This window comes from Schistocerca nitens, chromosome 3 (assembly GCF_023898315.1).
Source record: "Schistocerca nitens isolate TAMUIC-IGC-003100 chromosome 3, iqSchNite1.1, whole genome shotgun sequence".
Taxonomy (NCBI): Eukaryota; Metazoa; Arthropoda; class Insecta; order Orthoptera; family Acrididae; genus Schistocerca; species Schistocerca nitens.
Genome location: NC_064616.1, coordinates 859,266,315 through 859,280,114, shown reverse-complemented (window position 1 = coordinate 859,280,114; position 13,800 = coordinate 859,266,315). Strand labels below are relative to the sequence as shown.

The 13,800-nt window shown below is 37.4% G+C and overlaps 1 protein-coding gene across 2 annotated transcripts in view; it reads right to left on the bottom strand.

The window, feature by feature from the left end:
- Nucleotides 1-2,220: 2,220 nt before the first annotated feature.
- LOC126248888 (uncharacterized) overlaps nucleotides 2,221-13,800 on the bottom strand; it is a 349,630-nt gene continuing 338,050 nt past the window's right edge. For both annotated transcript variants that reach the window (XM_049950347.1, XM_049950348.1), the window contains exon 19: nucleotides 2,221-5,730. The gene's annotated coding sequence lies outside the window, so the exon portion shown is untranslated. The remainder of the gene's footprint in view (nucleotides 5,731-13,800) is intronic.

Here is a 13,800-nt window from a genome sequence, read left to right as displayed (position 1 = left end):
TACAAACACCTTCAGAATAACAATACATATTTTTTTTCAAGATTCACAATTTGAATAATTCAGAAGGAATTTGTTGAAATAATTGTAGTGGGACAAAATAAAAACAGTTTCTAAAAAGTATTATTATGTCTGAACTGCTTTTCTTCCAACAAAATTATTACTGTTATTCCTAATACCAACTGTTTGATGATATATGCTATTGCCTGCAAATGAGCACTGTAACAATAGTCTCCATTACAACAAAATATTACAATATCCTATGGACCATTTGAAGCCCATGTTAAAGAACACATTTGGCAGCATGCATGTTAACTTTTTCCATGGAAAAACTGTGTGTCACTGCTGAGAATCAGCCTTAAACCCAATATACATAGACTCATATGCATGGTTCTTTTTCTCTCACATACAACTGAAGAGATGATTCAAGTATACAAAATTACTCTCTCATCCCTGTGATACATTAAGTTTCAAAATACCAAATTAAAAGTAAGCCATTTCACAGATCAATTTTTCACTAAATGCAACAGTTTAAATGTTCTATTGTTGAATCTTATTTTTCATCAGTGAAGCATAAATATGTATTACGTGCTACAGATAGAGAAGCAATAGCTCATCAAAGGCTAGTATGCCACCAATTCCATCTATATTTAGGATTTATGCAAATAACTGGATATTTGAAATGGCATATGAAAATAAATGTACCAAAGACATGAGTGTGCACAAAAAATAATCATACAAAGTACAACACTAAATTTCTTCCAATTTTTGTCCTTTAAATAGATGGACCAAAAGAAGAGCTAAAAAAGGGAAGCAAATAGAGGAAGAAGAACAAAAGAAAAATGAAATAATTTAATCCACGGTGGATCTCATGGACGTCATTTCTGTTATTGAATTAAACAAAATTGAATGAATCTGTAACCAGTCCATATGCTTTGGAAATTCTCTTTTTCTTTTTTTCTGACCACAACTATTTTCCAGCTGAAGCACATCATCAGATTGCACCTTTGCAATTCAGTAGCCTATAATGAAAACCTCATATCTCAGAAACACTATGTGTGGTTTTCTCACTTAACATGTTTGCCTACCAATATACATGATTTCTGTTTTTCCTACCTCTCATTGGCTTATTCGTAGTTGAGGTACGAGGTTTCCTACCTAATAAGGCAATATTTATTTTTTTTTAATGAGATTTTCATCCTAAGCCGACAATTTAGATTACTCTCCTTTGATGTTTTGAGTATTTCTGAGTAGAAGTATATTTTTTATTTGTAACTACCTTGTGTGATATGAATGAGAAACTGAAGTGTGACATGCTTTGTGGTATGAACGAACATCTAAATAAAGTGGATAAATGTGTGTCCATAATGTTAGTACCAATTTTACCACCAGACTGTAAGAAAAACCAGTAAAACTGCATCAAGCATGAAGCACAGAAGTTAATGGTTCCCCACATAGTGTAAACTGTGTGTCATACAATTTTAAGTTGAATTATCAAACAATAATAACTGTTACAACAGCTACACTTGAGGGATTAATCAACATTCTGTAACTCTGCAAAATATGATAATTTACAACATAGACTGATTTAGCAAGCACTCTTAGTTAAACACGGGAAAAAATTATTCTGTTATAATTCCATTTTTCACATAAACACATACCTTTTTATAAAATTTCCTTTCTGATGTTCAGAGCTTTTAACAGTGGCTTATTCATGAAGAGATACCATCGTGAGTTTTGGACACATAACATCTAGTAGAAAAACTGATATTCTTTCACTGACTGTTTCCAAAACAGTAAACAGTAGAACTCTAGGTATGTTTCCAGAGAAAAAGAATCTATTTGGTGCAATGTGAAGGATGTTAAATCATGGCACATTTAAATATTGTGTGTATAATTGATCTGTAGGCATAGCTTATCAGTGAGATAATGAAACTTTCAATTTGTTCTTAAGAGTTAACACAGTTTCAGGTCACCTACTGAACACTAAACAGTTTTGTAATGCAACAGTATCACATTTTATATACAGCATTATCAAAATGTGCAACTTAAACCTGTATGAGAAGGTCAGTTAAATTAACAGCAATAACAATGACTACAAACCAACAGTTCATACTTATTTTGTAAAATGAAGTGAGAGTTTTCAACATGAATGGAATATGAACCACTGAATAAAGCTTTCATGGCAGAATTTTAGGAACTCAAGAAAATTTATTTGTTCAATTCACACAACTTTTATTGTATCAATTTCTTTGTACATAATGTTTCTTTAACTGCATAATCCTACAATCTTAGGAAGAAAATATTCTGATATATCAAGCACACGCCCATGTAATTAGCTGTAATACAGTGATATTACATTCCTTCGTATCTTCAATGACTATTTGCTTTTAACGAAGTGAAAATTATTCCAGGCTTTCTTCTAAAGGATTACTAGAACACTTCTCATTTTATCACAAATAAAGTTCTTGAAAACTGTGCAGTCTAAGACGTCTCACATTCGTTCATAATGGAGATTCCAAAGCAATTTAAGTAAGGTCACTTACTGTATATGAAGACTAACATATTACAAATTGCTAATATGTAAATATTGTCACTTTCTAAATTGTGCTTTGTTTCACACAGCTCTAGCTCAAAATGAAAATGAACCCTGGCAGTTTCCTCAAGAAGGCTTTCACATAAATTCTCTATGTACTCGCAGAAAGTGTAACAGCTTCCTGAATATTACTATAATATTCACAAAAGTGACATTTAGCTATTTATTTACAAGCCCAAGTTTGACAACATGAGCTTTCAAATTTGTTGATCTAATGTTTCCATAGAAGTATTTCACACAAAGTTTAACATCATTCTGTGACTAGTTATTTGTGCATAGACAGGTAAGATACTACTCACACTCAAAACATAATGCTTTTAAGCAACAGAAATAATCAGATTTAACATTCTGACATAGATTCTTAGAATATATGCCAGGTACAAATTTCTTTTGTACGTAAAAATAATTTATCTCAAAGAAATACACCAATTTATATTCATTTCTTGAAGGAAAATAAGTGTTTATACAAAGGGTATTTGGATACCAGATTTACATAAATTATTTAAACTTCAATCATATCAAAGCCAGTACATATCCTAATTATACAGGACCTCAGAAAGCACCAATGTGAAGCTGTAAAGAACTTCTCTATAAACAGATCACATGGTCTACATACTTCCTTTGAAAATTTCATCACTGAAAGCAGATACACCAACCACAACCTGATGCATTATATTTTTCCTACTAATAATGCACTGGAAGACCAATATGAAACCTCACGACAAAATAATCATTAACAGAAATGTAATGTAAACGATATGTATTAGAATTCACATGAGCAGATATTAATCCAACCCCAGCTAATTTGCATCACTTTCTATACTCTTTAATAGGCCATAGGTCTTCCACAGTCACTGTTACACACAGAAAAATATTATAAAATAAACGAGCAGCAACCTTTTGTTAGTGGTCCTGAGCAAATTCATTTTTTGCCTGCTGTTTCTTTTTTCATCTCTTTACTTCCAAGTGGGCTGGTAACTATTACAACCGTCAGACAGCGAACTGGATATTTGTTACGTATTTACTGCTAGGATACCAGTTTCCTTATTACACATGCACTAATGTGTAAGGCACATTATAGAATCCATCAACAGAACAGTATATAAGAAAACAACAACAGTACATAACAGGACTCATCAAGAATGCCAATTAACATTATTAAATGTATTTCACATTAGTAAATGTGAATACTACAAGTAAATTAAAATTTGATGGAGCACATAGGCCAATTATGTACTGACAGAAAATGTTCTGCTATGAATAACAGTGCAGCAAAAATTTATTTACTGCAAATGAATGTTTCCATATGAGGTAAGCAGCTCAAGAAACATTAATTAAAACAATCAAACATACTTAAAATCACCAAGTACAATGTTAACAACACTAATGCTTGAAGTGCATGTGTACATTTAATAACCAAATGAACAACCCTAAGGTCATAAGAAACATTTTTATACACTTTAAATCCCTTCAAAATGGCATTTATAGTATATTCATACACAACACACAATTATTTATGAAGGTCATAAATTTACAGAAATAATACTGATGAATCAAAAGTAGTTTTAATGATGTGGAGTGGACATTAAATTTAGTAAATTATGATATTTCTACATGACTTTTTGAAATATATTTGGAACAAAACTTTTACAGTTCCACAAATAAATATAGGCCCAGAACTTAACTGAATGACTTGGAATGTTACACAAAAATCTTTGGCATCTACTAAGGCTATGACAACATAAGCAGTAAACAGATAAAAATAATAACAGTACTGGTAGTACTTGCGACAATAATTATACACAAACATCAAAGAACAAGTTCGTTGCTTCAGTTCTGCACTACCATGTCAAAATTTACAAAGAGCATGAAAACACAATTATGGCATTACAAAGAAGTGTTTATTTAAACTTTGTACAATATTCAGTCTGAAGTAATTATGCCATGAGTAAGATTGGTGTAGACAGTCATGATTATACAAAAGGAGCATAACACATGACGTAACGTGAAGCATACATGAAATTTGTTAAATGCACGCATGCGCGCACATCCACGCGTGCACACACAAGCACGCGCGCGCGCCCACACACACACACACACACACACACACACACACACACACACACACAATTAAAATTTTATTTCTGTTTTCAAGTTAATGGCAACGCAATTAACGAATTTTTATCCCTAAGTACAATAGGTGTTTCATCTACTCAGTAATAGAAGAAAACATGGAAAGTGTGTATTTTTAGTTTCTTTTTCATGGCAACCACAAGTAATTTCTATACTGATGATACAGAAAATTGTCAACAATGGCAATTGGCTAACAGAGTATGGATGGGTATGGTGTACATAAACTAGAAACATCATAATATAACCAGTAAAAATGAAATGTACTTAATGCCATACACTGCTGGAGTTATTAAAATTTCTTAACTGCTCTTTCGAAGTATAATATCTAATACTACTGTAACAGCACCCATATATTAGTGCGGAATGGTATAACAGCACAGGCACATGTGTTCTATAATAAAAGCCTTAATGTATGATCTTGATGCATTTGAATAATCAACAACATACATTATGCATTACTGTCAAGTATTTTGGTAATGACCTGTTTATTATATCTCAAGTTAAGTGTCAAAATATTATAATACACAAGACATAAAGAAAAATACCATTAAATGGAAACACACTGTATAGATAACAATAAGATCTATATGAAATGTTATTTAAAAAATTAAGTTAATAGTGATTGTTCTGTACAAAAATTTACATGGTGGTTATTTTAAAAATGGCAAAAATGTGTCAAATAATAAAAACAATAAATAATTATAATTCTCTCACAATCTTTACAAATTATTTTATCTCATAAGCTTTGGTAATTAAGCTTTTCCATATAACATAGTATTTTTCATATTTTATTTACAATGACTTTCCATAAAACTTGGTATGAACAAATACACAATACAAATAGGCATACCTGTGCACTTCTAAAGGCTTTAAAAGGCAAAAGTTTCACCGGTAAATCTGTTTTGATATCAACAGATGGCAACTTACCAAAATAACAACACTTATGTACAAGAGATTCACCTTTTCAAATATCCCCCAACAGAAGGAAGAGTCAGTACACTACCCTAGAACAGAAAAAGAAACAATTACCTTTATTGGCATCTGCACTGTTAATTATCTGCAGTTTTACTGTACATCTAATATGCTGTCATGTGAAGGAGAAAAGACAACAGAAACACTATGGGAATCAGTAGAGCCCAAAAAGTACGCAAGACAGGGAAATGTAGAATGGTGGAATAGATCAACTTCCTTAATCTCATTCCTAAATATGATAATGGAAAGTCTTCATTGGAATATAAATTATTCTAGGAGAGAAGGTAACAACTCACTGAATATTTGAGGTGCAAAGTGATTGACATAAACAAGATTGACAACAGTTGACTGCCAATGCTGGCACATAGAGTACCCAACTGGAACACTGTAGCATTACAGTGTGTGTGTGTGTGTGTGTGTGTGTGTGTGTGTGTGTGTGTGTTGGAAGAGGGAAGGAGGGGGTGTTTGTACATGCATCCACTCTGTAGCTCCAGAGAAGGATTTGTCCAATAGCTAGCAACATTCCCTGTCTATGGGTCTGTCTATGACTCAGTACCTCAACCTCCCCCCCCCCTCTCTCTCTCTCTCTACCACCACCCACCCACCCACCCACCCACCCACCCACCCACCCACACACACACACACACACACACACACACACACACACACACACACACACACGTGTTGAACTTAAAGGCCAAAACTATAAGGTCATCAGTCCCTCATTTCACAAAATAACACAGAAAGGATACTGTTGCCAGCTACTGGACAAGGCCATCTGGTTGTGTTGGCATGGAGTGTAATAACAGTAAAATTGAGGTATTTGGGGCAATGATGATACCTGGGGATACAGCAGTTGCACAAGATACGAAGTATATGTAGGGTTGGGTTGGCTTGTTGCTCAAGGAGCAGATGAGGGCCTGTAAGGCTCATTGGTGGTGAAAGCCATCCCCAGCCCCAAATGACTCAGTACAAAGATAAATCAGTGATGTCATAACGCTTTCCTAGATCAGTGGAGGTGAAGTAATTACATATAACATGAGGAGGGACTATAACCACTGCACAGACAGAAACACAGATGATGATAAAATGAGATAAAAGAAAAAAAGGAAACAAATGAGCTGCCAGGAAGGTCAGACTCAGGGAGTAAGGGCCGCACAGAGTCCACCAAGCATGAGGCACCCCTTCCACAACCACTCCACACCTTGTGGGGTCAGTCAGTAATAAGCACCCCCTCTCTTAGAGGAAGTGTATAGCCTGTGCAACTGTTCTTCCATTGTCAGCCAGTCTCGAGAATAAGGAATCCTTATAGCTCTGCATTCGGTGGAATGCTGCAAGAAGGGGACACTCCACTAGCATGTGAGTCATAATCAGGAATACACCACAGCTAGATTGGGAGGTTTTGGGGCAGGGGCTCATTTCTCAGGATGAAGCACACATCAGATGAGTGTGTCCAAGATGGAGCCAGTATAAAATCGTGGACACCCTCTGAGATGAATGGAAGGAGGAATGCCACACAGCAGTGGTCTCCTTGATGACACTCAGTTTGTCAGAGGGAGGGGTCACCCTCAGTTCCCTGTTCCAATTGTGTTGTGCCAACTACCTGTCACAGATGCTTTTGTAGCTTATAGATCACTGTGTCTATTGCCCGAGTCAGTCATGAGGTCGCTACCCTATTGGGAGAGAACTGGGTGCAGAAAAAGCCAACTGAGCAACCAGTGTTGCTAAGGTAAGGTATCATAGATAGTGGACGCTATCAGATAGAGAGGACAGCATCAATTAATAGCCTGCAGATTGATTATTGACTCACTGCAAGTCAGAAATTTGTCACAGTATTTTTTCTTGACAAAATTAATGGCCCTGACAACAGCCATCAGTTCGATTATGAAAACAGTACAGGCCTCTGGCAGATAACATAGTTCCTGGTCATTAGTACACATGAAAGCATATCCCAGCCTTCTTGTATCTTTAGAACCATCAGTATGGGTGGTTTCAGTACCTTGGCACTTAAGAATGTGCTGATGGATAACTGGAGAAACCTAAGTTTTAGGGGCGTGGGATAGGTTTAGCTGAACCTAGTGGCCTAGGTGGCCTAGATGTACACCAGGGAAAGGTGCATAAAGTGATCCAGTGGATGCACTCAAGTGTGAGGAGAGAATGATCTTTACAAATGATTTCCAGCCAAATTCCAATTTGAAATTCTATCCTAGGTTGAGTGCTGTGGGTCACAAGACCTGGTAGCAGGACTTAGTTCACAATGGTGAGTTGAGTCAAGCAGTCACAATCCTGATGGTGACACTGAATCATCTTCTTGGTATGCATAGACCAATTGTGATAAAACTAGAGCCCAACTGAAGCACAGTTGTGATAAATGATCCACACTCAATGAAATATGACAAGAGAGATCTGAGTGCATTGAGTTCACTCATACTGTTTAATCTGAGCTGATGGATGTGGGAGAGTCAGTTTATTATAAAAACATCCAGGTCTGGGTGAATCATGGTGCATGACCTGTTTTGGCAGGGGAGAAATGAAAGCCAGGGTTGCCCTCACCGATCATCAACTACGAGACACCATACAAAGGACCTAGCACTGGTAATGACTGAAGTACATGTTGGTGCTGTGGAGTCCACAAATTTACTCATAGCTATAAAGAGTCCTAGGGAACTGTAGAGAGGTGAGGTGTGTTCTGACTCTAACCCCGAATGATTTGTTTGGGCAAGAAGTTGTACATAAAAGTCAGTAAGCACTGTCAAAGCCTCAGCTGTGGAGTTTGGTCAAGACATAACAGCAACAGGTAGTGCTGTACGCTTTATATAAGTCAAAGAGAACTGCAGAACATGATGGCATTTACTAAAGGCTAGTCAACTGCCATTTTTAATCTTACCAGATGTTTGGTTGTGAAATGGCACTTCTGGAAACCATACTGATAAGTGAATAAAAGGCCCCACAACTCAAGAACCCAACACAATTGCTAGGCCACCAAACTCTCACATAGCTTCCACAGCACAAAATTAAGACTGATTGGTCAGTAACTATCAATGGAAGTTGGGTCCTTTCTTGGCTTAATGATAAGGATAATGATGCTATTCTGCAACTGTGGAGGGAATTCACCTCTGAACCACATACTATAAAAAGCTATAGAAGGCAAGTTTTCTGATTCATATTTAGGTGTTGGATCATTTGATTCTGGATAAAGTCAGGATTTGGGGCAATGTCATGGGAGGATTGATGGCATGAAGTAGAGATTTATTCCATAAAGGGTTCATTATACGATTCTGAACACCATACAGTATACGGAAGGAAACAGGAAGGATAAGATGTGGTTGCTGATACCACATCCCTGGAAAGAGGGAGGATAGGCGGTGGTTGTCGATACCACCACGAAGTGGATCACAAAATGTTCCACAAAGACAGATGGATCAGTGGGAATACCACAATGAAGCTGAAGGCTGGGAATAGTCATCAGCTGCTGGTAGCCAATTAATCCACAGAGTTTGCCAATTAACCCACAAAGTTTGATGCACACCTGCAAGGAAGGGGTATGTATTGCCAGGGATGAGATGTACTGTTTCTAGCATTCTTTCTTTTGATATTTAGTTAACAAGAAGGCCCTTGTACACAGCTATCCAAAGATTATGGGACTGATAAAAGAGTGTCATATGAACTGTTGAGGAGCTCACTGGCAGTCTAGGATTATCATGACAATTTCCTCAGTCCACCATGGGACTGACGGTCAGTAACAAAAGCCCTCAGAGGAATTGATTGCTACATCATTGGTGATGACCCAGATGGGGTGACAGCTTAAGCAACGTTCAAAATTTAAGTCTACTAGTTTGTGCTATGCTAAATAGTCTGGTTGGTTTGGGTGTAGTGAAATTGGAGCAACAGTACCACATGGAAGTGTTCACTGTCACAAGGATCATTATGTACAGACCATTGTAATAAGCTGACTAAGCTGGGTAAGCAAAGTCTAAGATTTGTGTGCAAGAAAGAGCCACATGCTGCACTCAAATGAGAAGGCATATTTCCTTGTCTGACAGTCAGTAAATACTTCAAATAGTGATCCTAAAAGTCTTTTGAATTTGCAGAGCCACCATCTCCAACTTTGTTTGGAGGAGCACACATTCACTACTAGACATTCATGTGAACTAATGTGCAAACCCATCTGGACACTCTCTCAGTATTGGCACTGTTCCTGTAGTCAAGCCTAGTAGAAAATGAGCTTAGGATAGTGATTACCAGAAATGTGGGTTTCTTGTAGGGTGATGCAGAGTGCAGGATAGAATGATAGCTGTCATAGTTCAGGGATGTAGCAGTAGTAACCATTACAATTTCACTGTATAACTGGGGTAATCCATAAGCCTCCATGAGTCTTTACTCACCACCACCTGTGTTGGTAAAATGTTCAATAACATAGGTTATAGGTCAGATAGAGTAGGGCAATCCAGGATCATTGTGCCTGCCAGAATCACCTTAATCTTGGATTTCTTCACCTACTTGTCTCTGAAATTTTGGAAATCTGTCTGATTTAAGATCAGGAACAGAGGAAGAGTGGGTGGCTCCACAGCCAACAGCCTGCAGCTTCTTCAGCCACTGGCTGGTACCGGGCTGTTAGTCTGCATGGCTCCAGGAGGAGGGTTCCATAGAGGGGTTCTTTGAAGAGGAATGTTTCTCTGGCTGAATATGGGGGATCAGGGTGACCAACTTTGGTAGCAGCGGAAAGATAAAATGGTCAAATCTGCCTCAGTTCGAGAGGGTTTTGTTGCAGTTGGATGAGGAGTTGTCACCATTTAGCTTCAAAGTATAACTGATCAAATGTCTTGCATTCTTTAAATGTCCACTCTTTTTCATAAATGGAACACGACAGTGAGCAGGAGGGGTGCTGGTCCTGACAGCTGACATCAGTTTAGGTTAAAGCAGTGCATAGATCTGTACGTTAGGGCTCGACATAACTGCAGTAAATCATAATCTTCACCTTCCAGGGCACAGTGGTCCCTTCGAACACTAGAATAAATGCTCCTGTGTTAATTCTACTATCCTTTGGCCTCTTCTGGATACAGTGGATGAACTGCACTCCTTTTTGTTCCAGGTTGGCACATAGTTCATCATCTTGTTAGAATATCAAGTCCCAATGAAAGATAACGCCCTGTGTTCTGTTTAAACATTTACAGCAAGTAAAATAAACTGGAATGTCACCCAATGAAGTGTATGATAGTTAGGCTTGAAACTGAGTAGAGTACTCTGTCTTAATCAGGAGGGAGCCACTCTGTACCTTTCTCATTGATGTCACCTCACCAAGCTTATCTGCTGTGTGTCCCATGAGGTATTGAAAGTTGATAGTTAGAAAAGTTTCACCAGCCATTTTAGTACAGACTACGTACTGTTGTGTGAAGAACTCTCTTTATCAACACTATTGGTCCTCTTGTCATGACATAATCATGGGTAGGAACTTGCACTGGTAAGCATCATGGTGAGAGTTCCAATCTGAAGAGACTGGCAGTGTTTTGCAACTGATAGCATAAGCAAGTTTGTGTCACTTCATGGCAGACTCTCTGCTCTGGTGTTCGCCACTCTGAGGACTCTCTCTAAGAGCACCACACAGCCATGCAACATTCACCTTACATGGTGAGTGCAAGACAACAGTCACCTTACATAGTGAGTGCTGCAAAGAGTCTCAGTGCCCCAATGGAGTTGGGTACCAACTTCCTTGTATGCATGAATGCTTACTAGCTCTGACACCAGTAGACTATGTCCTACATTGTCAGGAGGCTACAGCTATGCAGTTACATACACACAGCCTACTATTAATGTTTACAGTGTAACCACTGAAATACCCCAGAAATGTGAGTCCCATCTGTTGAATGTGCTTATCAGCTTCCAGTATGCTTAAGATAGAAAAATACAAATAACTGTGACAGCAACAGATTTATGATGTTAATTTTGCAGTCAGTGCATCTGACAATTATTAGTAACTAGGCTCTTGTCCCAAATCCATTTACAGATATGCGAATAAGAGTCACTGACATTTACTTTGGATGTTCTGGAACTCAACAGCTAAATCTTTGAGATGCGAGCTGTAGTCACTTCCTAACCCCACTCAAGGAACTCTTCAGCTGGTATTCTTCCTGCTAGTAGTATAACTGAATATCACAATAATGTAGATTAAGTTAGGCAACTCTGACCGATGTTGCTTCCTGATTATCACAGTATTCTCCTGTTAAATTCACATGATTTTTAGTGACATTTCCATTGAATAACAAGAGTGATTTTCACTTAAGATGTGACATAAGGTTATCAATTAATGGTTTTAAGTCTAGGAAAGTTGTTTCATGTGGAAATTGCAACTAATCTCATCAATTACATCCCTATTTATCTGTTCTAGCCACCACTGGGACAATAAGGGAGAGTCTAATAAGGCAGTTCTTCACTAGCTCTGAAGTAACATGGTAGCCTGTATAGTGAAGGCTGCTCTGGCTTGCAGTTCCAGTCTCACTGAAGGCAAGATTTTTAGCCTTTCTATGAGAACTATACAAGATGCCAAATTGAAAATCAATAAGGAAATTTTAAGAATACTTCTCCGTCAAAAGTCGTCTTGTTGCTTGCAGTACTTCATAGTGTAAGGATGAAAATATTATGATACTGCACAACTGATAATGTCTATTTCTGCTTCTCTGAGGTAATGTTTGGTAATTGTCAATACATCATTTTATTTATGAAATCCCACATTTCCATTCTGCTTGCATACGACACAAGACAGTAGGAAAACAACAATGATTATGAAGTCCAAAAGAGGAATACCATACCAATTCATGCTGATATAGGCAAGCTCGTTTTACGTTTAGCAGACTTTTAAAGACCCGCTTAGCGATTTTGCATAGGACTCTAATTTCCTTGTGTTCTCAGACAGATATTTTGATAAGGTATGGCAGTGGTAGTTGTATGCTTCGCACATAGATATTTTCACAGATGTATGAATATCTACTAATTTTTCCCTGTTGTCACTTGCATGTTGTCTTCTGAACTGAGAGTGTAACAGCCTTTGTTTCCTAAACATTTTCTAAATTTAGTTGTTAAACCACAGAGGCTCTTTTCAATCCTTAATCCAGAGCAGTATTTAAAATCCTTTTAAAGCTTTGCCCAAAATTCCTCTGTGTCCATCATACTGAAACTAAATGACATCAATTCAGTGACATGCTAACAACTGCTTATCTGCTCTTTCTAGCAGAAACACTGTCATAGCCTTCTTGACTGGTTTATTAACTTTTGTAGCCATATTCACTATAATAATCTCATTATCACTAATCCTTGTTTCTTTACTAATGCCACAGATAAGATCCAGCCTGTTTGTAGCTACTATGTCTGAAGTATTTTCATTGTCTGTGGGCTGCCAAACTAGCTGCTCAAGACAGGTTTTGGACAACATGTTCTAAAGTACTTTGCAAGACTGTTTGCCTGTATCCCCTGCAATGAATTCATAGACATCCCAATCTATACCCAGTAGGTTGAAGTCGCCTCCAACTAATATTGCATTATCTGGGTATTTACATGTTGTTGACTGTAGACATCCTTTGAATAACTCTAGAATTGTCACAGAGGAATCAGGTGGCTTTTAAAAACATCCAACAATTAACTTTGTTTCATCTAGACCTGTTATACGTGACCAGCTAACTTCACTGTCACACTCAACTTCGACCTCAACAAAGACAATATTTTTGTCCACTCCAATGAACACTCCCCCTCCTATTGCATCTTATCTGTCCTTCTGATACACATTACATGACTCACCAAATACCTCAGAGCTTTCTACTTCGGGTTTCAGCCAGCTCTCAGTCCCAAGAATAATTTGAGCACGAGAACTTTCCTGGAAGGCACTAAATTCAGGAAATTTGTTACGAATACTTCAATAATTTACTGATAAGATTCTGACAGTTGAAGTGTCTTTATTCCACCCAGACACTCGTTGACCAGTCTGATGTGGCTGTAAAAGATAGAAAATGAAAGACCAAGTTTTAAATTTCGCATTTAAGAAATTGTTTGAATCGTACAAATGTATCATTTGACCATCGCACAGAGTGCTGTAAGGACAACATAGTAATAAG